The sequence below is a fragment of the Ischnura elegans genome, chromosome 12 (genome assembly GCF_921293095.1).
Source record: "Ischnura elegans chromosome 12, ioIscEleg1.1, whole genome shotgun sequence".
NCBI lineage: Eukaryota > Metazoa > Arthropoda > Insecta > Odonata > Coenagrionidae > Ischnura > Ischnura elegans.
This window is the reverse complement of record NC_060257.1, coordinates 44,903,007-44,915,346: the sequence shown is the minus strand read 5'-3', so window position 1 is coordinate 44,915,346 and position 12,340 is coordinate 44,903,007. Positions and strand designations below refer to the sequence as shown.

The 12,340-nt window shown below is 38.8% G+C and overlaps 1 protein-coding gene across 1 annotated transcript in view; it reads left to right on the top strand.

The window, feature by feature from the left end:
- The first annotated feature begins 9,634 nt into the window (after positions 1-9,634).
- The window catches only part of LOC124169619, a 31,710-nt gene continuing 29,004 nt past the window's right edge, over positions 9,635-12,340 (top strand). Inside the window, exon 1 of the mRNA XM_046548264.1 lies at positions 9,635-9,736. The gene's annotated coding sequence lies outside the window, so the exon portion shown is untranslated. The remainder of the gene's footprint in view (positions 9,737-12,340) is intronic.

The window sequence follows — 12,340 nt, the reverse complement described above, 5'->3', positions numbered from 1 at the left end:
AATCAGCAAAATGTTTTATTCATTACTCATTAATAAATTAAAAACAAAGTTTATTTTATTGAAATACTTTACGTAATAAAAATAAATTTTATGCTGATTCCTGAAAAAATTATATGAATTTAGTCAAAATGGCTGGATATTTCTGAAAGACTTTTAAATTAGTGACCGGCACTCAATATCTGAACACTAAGAAATTGTTTCAAACGTTTTTTCCCTCATGCAAAACGAATTTGGTATACCTTTTCAACTAAATGGTACTATTCTGAAAAAGTAACTAATTATAATTAAAGTTAAAAAAAATATCTTTGACGTTGATCTTGTTCTTTTCGGGCGTATGGTGCTAGTGACCTCTTCTCGGGTTTTCCACAGGGTGAGTTGATTTAGCCCGACTTTTCGTCCTGAAACCCTGAAGACGATGGCAGAGGCAGCGATCGAAACGTCGGTTTACAGTCAATTCACCCTGTGGAAACCCCGAGAAGACTTCACCAGTATCTTTGACGTTAAAAAATAATTTTTTCGGTTATTTAAAAAAATAATCATAACGACATTTTTTCGCAGTCACCAACTTCAAGTTCATAAATAATTTATTTAATTTTAACTTAAGGAGTTTTTAAAATTTAATGGCATTCTCATATCTAGGAATAGTTCTCGGGTTTCCCCTCCGGGTGTAGATTTGGGTCACAGGTCTCAACGTTTCGATGTCCGCCACTGTCTTATAGGGTTGAATGTCGAGCCAAGTTCTTGCTGGTATCTGGTTCTTGGTACCTGTGACCCAAATCTAAACCCTATGGGAAACCCGAGAATTATTCCTGCACAGTATACACCGGGAAAAACTTAAATTCTACATTCTCATATTAAAATTAGTAAATTGCCTTGATTAAGATATTTAGCATGTAGCTTGAGTGTTCATCAACAGTTCTACGCTCGTGAAAAGATCTAACTGCTTCCACATCTGTCGCACAATACTCCAGTCGTATTCCATCCATAGGGCTGAGTTCCGAAACGTCAGAATAGAGAGAGACCACCCAGCTGGAAGCCCAAATAGCCTTCTTTGACTGTATTCGTCGGGAAAGCATAAGATCTTACTTCACGACGAGAAAAATCTTCTCCATTCAGCCATTTTCTTGTGAGCTTAAAAAAGATTGCGAAATTGCCGCCCATTTTTCAGGAGTTTGTGACGTTATGAGAGTTTTAGTTCTTTTACGAGTACAGAAAAAACCTTTCACTAGGTAAAGTATTTTCCCACAAGAATTATGAACAAAGACGAACCTCGCAAGGCCCATATGCATGGTCGAGGAGTAGATGAGAAACAAGGACTCGCTCGGCATTATTTCATGACGTCATCAACTCATTTGTGAAAGGTCATCGATTTTTCTTCGCGAATAGGGTTAGTGCCGTGCACTTGAGATGCATATTTGCAAATGAGACGAATCGCGGCGATATTCATCCCTCGCATGTTGACTCCCGATCAAACCGTATGACATCGCTTCATCACCCACCCTATTTACCAGATTTTACGCGTTGCGATTTTTTGTTCCCTCGAATAAAAAGGGTGATAAAAGGGAAATGATTACATTCCGGATTCCGGAAATGATGACAGTTTTGATGACATTCCGGAGGTGAAAATAGAACCGAAGGCGGCGCTGCAAAGTTTCGGAAATGACCAATTTATCGGTGGTAATGGAGAAAACTTCGTACTAACGTTTGTGACAAAAAAAACAAATTCTGAATTTTGGAATAATTTCATCAAGTTACTTTTGATACCTTCCGCGTATACATATTCAAAAATGCATTACAAGTTTTACTGGAACATTACAATTTTATAATACATTTTTTATTTATTATTATATATTTATTATTATGCATTTATTGTAATTTTATTATGCATTATAAGTTTTACTGGAATAATTAATGCGGGAAAACTTAAGAATTCGAACAAAGTCATGACTGTTTACTTTTTACCAAGATTAACTTTAAATTCAATCAGTTAATTTTTTTCGTAACGTTCTCATCGCGCGCCGCTACATAACATTCGCCTATGGGCAGGTCATGGCAACCGTCACCAAACAAATCTCCCCTCCAAATTTACCCCTCCTCTTTCCCATTCCATACCCAACGCTCCACTCCAAATCGAACTGATCAGCCATTCTTGTGAGGTCCCTCCCCCACACCCCAGGGTATCCAACCAGCGGCATCCTTGAAGCGAGGGAGTAACACCTGCAGAGTGGATATGTTTACGTTCACGTACATTAAGACTCCCTCTTACGTCTAGTCAGGTTCTCGATAAGGATGTCATGCCGAGATAAGGGAGTCTTGAACACGTGCGAGGCCCAAGGTCGTTAAACGACCATTGGAAAGTGAACTCCCTCCGAACAACAGAGGTATAATAGGGTAACAGCTGAGCAGTAATAGTAGACTATTGATTTCGTTCAATGGTATTAGGCTCAACTATGTGGAAGTTAATATTCGAAAATGAAAAGGAGGCTTCGTTGACTTCCACGGATTTATTTCGTCCGTACGACATGTTTCGAACCATAGAGGTCATTATCAACACTTCATAATGACCTCTATGGTTCGAAACATGTCGTATGGACGAAATAAATCAGTGGAAGTCTACGAAGTCTCCTTTTCATTTTCGACTATTGACTTCATGAACTAGTACACAAGAGTATATACGTGTTGAAGGTTATTCGGGATTTCTACCTGGTCAGGTTCTTCAACTCCGGCCGACGTTTCGATGAACGAGTGGTCCATCGTCATCAGGGTAACGTCGGCCGATATGTAGCTGGAGAACCTGACCCGGGGGGATCGGGTTGGTGCGGTGGCTAGAGTGTTGGCTTCCCACCCGGCGGGCTCGGGTTCAAATCCCGGCAGTGGCAGAGAATTTTCAGAGACTGTCCGATCCCTGCTTGAGTGTTGCGTGGAGGACATTTCAGGGGCAACACTCCGTCCGTCGGATGGGACGCCTCCTCGAAATACCATACCACCATACCATACCAACCTAACCCGGTGGAAATCGCGAGTAACCTTCCACAATTCTATACGCCGGGTAGGCCTGCAAGCATTCTTAGCACATACCTGGTTTATTTCAAACCTGCCGCGTGAACCAAGGTGAAATTCACAGTGATTGGCATGAAAAAAAAATCCCCGGGTATCGAACCACGGACCTTTGCCTTTCCGGGCCACTGCGCAGATCACTACGTTTCTTTAATTCCCATTGCAATTTATCCGAGGTTCAACGGTGCTAGGAGTTGGACCCTTGCATTCCATCAGGGATAGCTTCGCGAGGGAATGTAGACTTCAAAGAAGCAACTACCGAAAGGTGGACCTCATGGCAGCCCTCAACCCTTGAGCCCGTATAACACTTCCTAATTTATTGGCCAATCCACTGGATATTGGATTGTGATCCAACCGACACACACCAATTTCTAGTCCAATATCATTTGCAATATTTGGACAGAATTTCTCGCCCAATTTGGAATAGGGTAGTTTCCTTCATCAAAGAAAACGAAAGGCATTGATTGCGATTCGTTACCCACCATTAGTGTATTCATAATACACACATTATTTGGTTTTTGAAATACCGGTTTAGACGAATGGCAAGGGTCAAATTTTATCCTCATTTGAAAAAGGCCAGATTGGCGCCCATGCGATTCCACTCCACATGACGTCACAGGGACCTAGTTTCTACACGAGAGGATAGGAGTTATACATCGTCTGAGGTTACCATTGCATGCATGAGGCACAGAGCTCAGGGAAACATGTCTTAATAATCACCTTTTAAAACTGGCTAAGGTCGGAAAGTTTTCTTCGTTTGATAAGGTATTAATAAACCTTTTTTAAGCCAAGCGCTACCATCCAGCAAGGTACTCAGCTACCCCCTAGCAGCCTGCGACGTATCATCGTTAAGCCTCACCTCAAGGTCACCTCACCGGGCGGGAGGGGGAACCAGAAATACGACGTACGGAGATATTTCCCGGCATTCATACTTAAGCGTCGCGTTTTCGCGCGCTTGAAAATTTTCGCTTTTCATTTAATCGCGAAAAATAGATATTGTCATTTAAAATCTAAAAGTGTGAAATACGTACTCCAGGAGTAATAATCTTTCGATTAAGGCAATAAAAAAATAATAGGAAACCACCCTATTTAGAACAGGTTCTATTTCCTCGCGGCCATCTCCAATCAGAAGTCAGTTTTGTTGAACCTTTGTGTCCTAGTGGCCAAAACAAGAAGCTCATTGCAAAACATCCGGTTTCGATGTAAAACATTGTTTTTTTTCTGAGAATTTGCTTTAAATTTGTAAAATATGGATGAAATAAGTTGTTTCGCTATTGATAGAAGCGTACAATCACACCAATGTTTACACAACGTAAAATAATCGAAATGCAATGGCGTTCTCTAGCGGGACATTAGAACACTAATATGGCCAATATTGGTGTAAATATTGATGCGTGTCATACTGCACATAACGCCCAATATTTTAAACAATACTGCGCGCCGATTTATTGGCCAATAAAGTGTCCTGCGGGCTTTAAGAGTGCCAGGGAACGCTATCGCCTTCCTCCTATTTCTGGCGTAAAGTGCCAACTCTTGTTACGTCACTCTTAGATTCTGATAGGTCACTAACCATTCAATAGTCAACATTCATATTATTTTAAAATTAACTTTTTTCTTTGATTTATAAAAATTAACTCACGTTACCAAAAATTCGTCAAATAATACATTGAAAAGGTGAAATCACATACAATAAATATTTCCCAGAGTTTTTGAATATGTACCTTTAGTTGTTTTTGTGACCTATTATTTCCTAACCTACGGCAAAAGCAGCAAAAATGCCTCAACACTTTTAGCATAGTAATCGGTTAATCAGTAATAGTAATCGGAAAATCGTTTGGCACTCAATGGGTTAATGCCGAGCTTGACGGTAAATGTGAATTATTTCAAACCTGTCCCGCGAACGGTGGTGAAATTCACATTAATTAATAATTAATAAAAATATTTCCCTTTTAAATGGTTTGCCGGTCCAGGGGAATTTTTCTGATGGCAATTTATGTGATCAGCAAATATATTTTACGCGCATGCATTTTAAACATATTAACGCTTTATTTATAATAGTTTCCATGTTTATCGGAATTCAATTGATACTTGCCCACTCGGGATTTGATGTATCTCATGGGCATTTCCCACGTGCCTTTTGCATAGTTTTAAACCTTCGGCTTGTCTTCTCTTATAAGTGCCAACTTATGTCTCTATGATCCAAACTCCATAAAACTTATAACTTCCGCTTTGCTTTTGTATCCTAATCATCAGATAGCGACGTAAAACTGTGTTTGGAGATTACAATTTGATCTACTTCTACTTATGTACATCAAAATTTATTCTTAGAAAAATAACTTGAAAATACTCATGATAGGGGTTCGGCTTAAGTCAATCGTGGAAATATTACTAAAAGATTTTCAAGTTCTTATCTGAGCTATGCGTTAAAACTAAATTCAGAAATAAGCCATTTCAAATACCATTTAGCGCTCTATATCATTCCCCTTATTTTGTGCAGTATGAAATCGGTAGCAGTCTGATTGCTGATTCTAATGAATTCTTCTGCGTACAACTAAGAATTTTTTTAAGAAAATTATTTGACCCCACGCTGAATTGAAATTGAAAGAAATTCAGAAATATACGATTTCAAATTCCATATTTTGCTCTGTATAAATGCGCTATTCACAGTGTAACAGCTTTATGCTACATTGATTGAAATCTACATCTGCAAACTGCACCTCTATCTGCTTAAATAGGTGCATAGTGGGAGGTTCTGGGCTACCAGTAGGGTGTACGAGGATACTGCATAAATTAGTTGTGCTCTATGGGTGATTTTACTGCCTATCTTGCATTCTTCGAAGTGTTTTATGTTTCGGGGGAAAAACGAATTCTATACCTATCCGTTCGCAAAAATATATATCTCATTTAATCGGTTCTCGCAGACCAGGAATTATAGTGGGATTTATATATATAGCGGGAGATACAGCGGGATCACAAGATGATATTTTTCCGTGTCCTCGGAATGATATCGGTACATAATTGCTCGAGATGTCTAAGGCTATCCTCTGAGTCTCTATGGCCTCCTAACCTAATTCATGCACAAATATGTGTAGCGCCCTTTGTTGGAAAATAAGAGATGATGAGGCAGAAATGCTAATGTACTTACTCATGGTTTTTGTGTCATTACTGCTTTTCAATCACCCGTTTTGAATTCATATTACTGTATCTTTTGGAGATAACTTTGGATGATGTTCCATCCAACTGGCCGCCGCGGTCAAAATACCCCAAAGACTTGCACTATAATTGCGATGAAGCCTTTTATTTTGGATAAATGTATAAACGTTGTTCATCAACCAGATATTGATCATGTTATATTTTAGTCTTTCCGCTGCGACAATTTTCACCGGTAAAAGGTATGCGTGAAATTTGGCACCGTGCCACCCCACGGTCATCTTTTTTTTTTTAATTTTCCCCCGATTAAAAAAAGGCTGGTTCAACAAAGTCTGACTTTTTATTTTCCCGACCTACTTATTGTGAAACTTCGAAGAAAATAAACGCTTGTTCCTGAATACCTTTCATTCCAAGATTCTTCCAATCATACTTGATTGTAAACATCGTTACGCTCTGATGCAATACGAAAGGAAAGCGTCACTTTGTGAAATTACGAATGCATGATGCGTGATTATAAATTTCAATCAATAAAGACCATGTTATACGTCGTCTCGTTGGTGAATTTAAATTTTTTTATCTTCATTATGAGCTTTGATGCTTTCCGCCAAAGGTGGAAATCTCCGAGAATTTCAAAAACTCTTATAAGAGAGGAAATCTCAAGAAATTAGTCTGTCATGCCGATTATTAATCATGACTGTGTTAGATAAAGATTGACGACGTGTTAGAGAGCAATCTAAAGCGGTCGTCCATGAATTGCATCTTATCGATAAACATGGATGCACTTAATAGATTGATAAGACATGGAATTCTTATACCATGCAGTTAGCTTTTATTTTGTCGCTAAGCTAGTTAATAAGACCCTCATCTACGTATTAGTGATTTTTTAAGCATGCTTCATCGGTGGGGTCATTCAGCTCCACTATACCTTCTAATTTTCACGATTGCTAATTAATAAAATGAATAGTAAAATTTCACATGGATGTATTGATATAAAATAGATTGATCGATTGGAAAAAGGAGGCTCATTTCTTGAAATCAATTTTAATTTTGTCGATAGTCTAGTTGATACGGCCAGTATCTACGTATATGTGAGATTTATTTGAAGCGTGCTTTATCTTTGGGATCATCTCGCACCAATTTACCTTCTTTATTCTCAGGGAATTCATTTTTACATAAAATGAAAGCTAAATGGCTACAAATATTAGTATTTTAAACTTCAAAACTCTCCAATAGGCTTGAAGATAGAGGTATAAGATTTCACACATAAAAATAACATTTATTATTGAATACCAGGTTACCCTGTCACAATTCTCAGAAGTAGGATTAGTAAGGAAAAATTATGGAAAACTTCAAATTTATTTGCCTTGATTTATTTAATTTAGAAGGGGGGGAGTTACAAGTAAACGTCCCTCTCCCCCAAATGAGAAAATGAACAAAAATGGAATCGGGTAGGTGTGGGTGGTGTTGGCATCCCACCCCGTGGAATCGGGTTCAAACTCCGACGGTGGGAGAGAATTTTCAGAGATCCTTGCTTGAGTGTTGTGTGGAGGAAAATTCAAGCTCAACACTGCATCCACGAATATTAAAAAGAGGAATCCTCAATTTGGCCTCTTAAATGTGTTGTCAACCACCACTCATTTAAATGAGTTTGCAGAAGCCGCCACTCGCGTCGCTGACGGACAAATTGATCCGAGTTTCACGGGGAAATAAGGTATAATTATTGGTGTCAACCGAAATTTACATTCATGATGATGTGATTTTTCAATTTCATAACTCTTCTATGCTCATTGAGAGTCTCGATCAGAGACTCTCCCGCACAGTATTCGCATTTTATAACAACTAGACTACGGCGTAAGTTGTTGCAGTTACGTTCTAAAGTCAGTTAAATACAGCTATACAGAGTCCTTTATATTGCCATATAATGACTTGGTGAGAGAGTAGTGTTGAGAGAGCAATCGAGAGGACTCTGCTGCTATAATGATTGCAGCGCCTGCATTTGGGTGACCATTTTTGGAACTCCAGATTTGATTTTTATTCCTAAATATTACACGAAATACTGTTTAGGTTGTGGTAAAAGAGTAAGGAAATTGCAATGTCGTCAAGTTCTGACCTATCTTGTAAATTTCAGCGCTCTAGGTAATAGAGAAGTGGTCGAAATTTGAGTGGCAAGTTTTCCCGGACGGATGAACAAGAAAGCGAGTATAATGAAACGTGGTAAAAAAGAGGATCGCATTGCACACATCACAGACATTTTTGAAAGCCGATTAATATACGACCGAAGTGACAGCAAAAATCATACTACTAAGGGATGGAATTGGGCCTCCTCTATGCAGACCCCTTTACTCCATCCGTCATTTTGTAATAATCGAGAATAAAGCTTGTATGACACTTCCCAATTTATTGGCCTATCTATTGGATATTGGATTGTGGTCCAACTGACACGCACCGATTTCTAGTCCAATATCTTTTTCCTAATATTGGACACAATTTCTTGCCCAAGTTGGAATTTAGAACGGGTTCTATTTTCTCGCGGCCAATCTCCAATCAGAAGTCAGTTATGCTGACTCCTGGAGGCCAAAATACGAAGTTCTCTGCAAAACATCAGGTTTGGCTGTAAAGCATTGTTTTTTCCCGAAAATTCCCTTGAATTTTCTAAAATGTTGAGGAAAAAAGTTGTATCGGTACTGATTGAAGCGTACAAATCACACGAATGCTTATGCAACGTAAAATCATCGGAATACAATGGCGTTCTCTAGCGGGACATTATAACACTACTTCAGCCAATACTTTGCAAATATTGATAAATTTCGTACGGTACGTAACGCACAATATTTTTCAAACGATATTGCACGCAGATTTATCGGTCAATAAAGTGGAAAGTGTCATACGGGATTGAGGAATAGTAAGATCGCCCTTTGCTCATCGCCCCTCTTCCGACCTTTTTGACAACCGATGAAAATGTGTTAGGTAGCGTAACTGATGAAAATGTGTTAGGCCGTTTTACACGGTGCACGGAATTGCGCAATCTGACGTACGTGCGAAGAGGCAATCAAAATTGCGTCGTGTAAAGCGGTGAATTGCTAGAACACATGCGAGAATGCTTGGATGCAAGACGGCAAAATAGCCCGTTCTAATTTCGTTCATGCATTCGCGCAATTCCGCGCCATTTCAGAAATTAATGTAGCTCCAACCTGCGCAATTCCGTGCCCCGTGTAAAACGGCCTTAACACAAGGTTTGACGAAAAGGACTGTGACTACCTCCCTCGCTCTCGTCAAACAGTCGTGCTTATTAAGTCACAAGCTGTCACTAATGTCTTCCCCCTCCTCCGGAAATATTCCCTCCCCTCATTCCTCCCCTTTCCACACCCCATGATCTCACGATCGCTACCGTCGATATCTAAGAGAACACCTCTTCATTAGACGATAACACTAGAGACGGTCGCCACTGCATTGGATTATCGGCGGACTTGCACTTGTTCTACACCTGTCGACCCATTGAGCTCTGCAAACAACCTCACATCATCAAGGGGTAAGTGCAGGGTCGGATTTAGATTAACCCTGGATTACTAAACCAGGCTCATAGCCACGTAGTCATTAAACCTTCATCATTTTACCATGCTATTTTTTACCTTCCAATCAGGTTATTTTACTGCTTGCAACCAATTAACTTAAAGTTTTATTACTCTTAATGTTCATTTTTAAAGTTAAAGTCATTAATCTTTAATTGAAAATATTTAAAAATATATTTTTACTATGATTTATAGCAAAAAGTTCTTTATATAAGAAGATTTTGATGCATGAATATTTAAACTAGGTACCGTATAATACGTAATTTTTTATTACAAATTGATTTTTTAAAACTTTGGAATTTTAATTTGGCGCGTCGTAAAAATTACGAGGGTTTAGTGGTCCAGCGCTGAAATAGGTCTGGGCTATCCCACTTATGAGGCCCCTTCACCTTCCATTTTTGAGTTTGTAAATTACATGAGACAGAATATATATAATCAGATAGATATATCATTGCTGTGATCAGTGACGTGACTAGGCTAGTGCTTTGAGAGAGAATAACAAATGTGGTAATAACATAACATGTGGCGTAACTACGGGGGGATGAGGGGATAGATTCCCCCCCCCCCCAAAGCCTCAGAGATATTTTTAAAAATATTTAAAACTATTGTCTAGTTTTGACGTTCAATAACTGCATCTGCTTAAAGTTAAATTTTTAGTGCCAAAATGATGTATAATATATGTCATTGTTCAAAAATTATCCTGGACCCCCCGCTCCCTGGGGTGGGGGGGTCACCACTCCTAGACTTCCCCCCCTCGATACGCCTCTTTCGCTTGGCAACTGATCGATGGGTCCCGAGTTAAAATCCAGAGTTAAGGTTTTGTAATCAAGCTAAATCCTCGAAGGGCGAGGTGACCCAAGGAAAAGAACAATCCCCTCCCCACCTCGAATGTGTGAAATTAACACTCCAAGTACATAGTCTGGGGTGAGTTCTATTTGATTCTACCCAAACTAGCCCTTGAGTTGAATCGCTATGTTTAGTGAAGCCGGCCTCGGTGGCTGTGGGATAAAGTCCCAGTTTACCAAATCAGAGGTCGCGGGTTCGAGTCCCGTTTGAATGGGTGCCCCTATTCAGGGCATGGATGGTCGTGTACGTTTAATTGATAAATGTTATGAAGACCCCGATGTAAATTCACAAATAGCTCTGTTTTCGGTGGTATAGTAATAAATAGTAAAAAGGAAAAAAGTGAATGAAATATCGCCGGAAAAGCAGAGTGAATTATACTGGACTGTAGAGGATAGTTTTTAAATTCAAAGTTTAATTGTATCATGATTAGTTTTACGTTAGAAATGCATTTTTGTGTAGTTACAATTCCATACAGCTCATTCGCACCGAATTTTCTTGTCTTGCCTAAAAGAGAAACTTTTTGTTCTGACGAATTACTTTCTTTTTTGGCCTTAATGTTTTCGCCCATTATCCTTTTCCCCAATTTCTCCTCATTTTGTTGTTCAGTTATCATCTTTTATTCTTTTTAAAAGCTTTTCCAATGGTCTATGGATATTTTCTATGGAAATAAGGACCAAACACGAATATTTTTACATTATTTACATTTTCCCTATAATTATATGTCCCTAACTTTGAGGATACAGTTTTATTGAAACATTTCAAGATTAATGGCTAAGATCGAACCTATATTGGCTAATTAGTGATCTATCGCATTATTGCCATCGCATTTATAGCATTTAATGAACAATAATAATTGTGTTAAAATGTGCGCATAAATCTCCATTGAGGTTTTCTTATGTTGACATCATGCTAGGTCTGAATTCAAGCGAGTCACTTGACACTTTCCTACAATTATACAAACAAAATGTGTTTCAGGTTCGGAATAAAAGAATACTTCGGAATTAAGTTATTTAAACGAAGAAAACCATTATTTTGTTGTGGGCTTCATTGCTCATAAAATATATGAACGGTCTTATTTGGCATATCTATGGAGAAAATTGAAACCAATTCTAAGTATTTCGAGAAAATAGCAGAGGGTTACCTTAAAAAGCCAACTAAAACACGACTTTTTATGGTGATACCCTCGCGTGTGCAATTTTACATTTCTGAGATCTGGAGACTGAGACGCTTGAACGTACTAAGTGCGTGCCTGATATCAAAACTAAGAAATCAGGGGGGCAAGCCAAGGTAGTTAAGCTTGATTCATTTCAGCACGGAAAAAACGACTGAAACCAAAATTATAAAAAAATTAAACATAATTATAGCAATGCCACTTATTATAAACTCCGATGTTTTGCTTGATAAAAATTACTTTTATCTTCTAGTTACTTGTCTTGCTCCAATGTCATTTTTCGTGGGTTTGAAAAAAACTTGTTAAAAACACTACATCCATTTTTTTTTGCTTCCGGGGGGAGGGGGTGGGGGGCAGCTCTTACCTGGGTACGCACAAGTATATGACGGGAGTATCACTGCATTCCGCGGTTAATCACTGGCTTATAACCCATCAAACTAATTGAGTCTATAGTCCTCATTTTTTTCTTTATTTTCTTCATTTCGGAGGGGGGTCCCCGGCCATCCTCTGTACGCTCCTGACTTTTTTGGCATGCTATAACTCATGC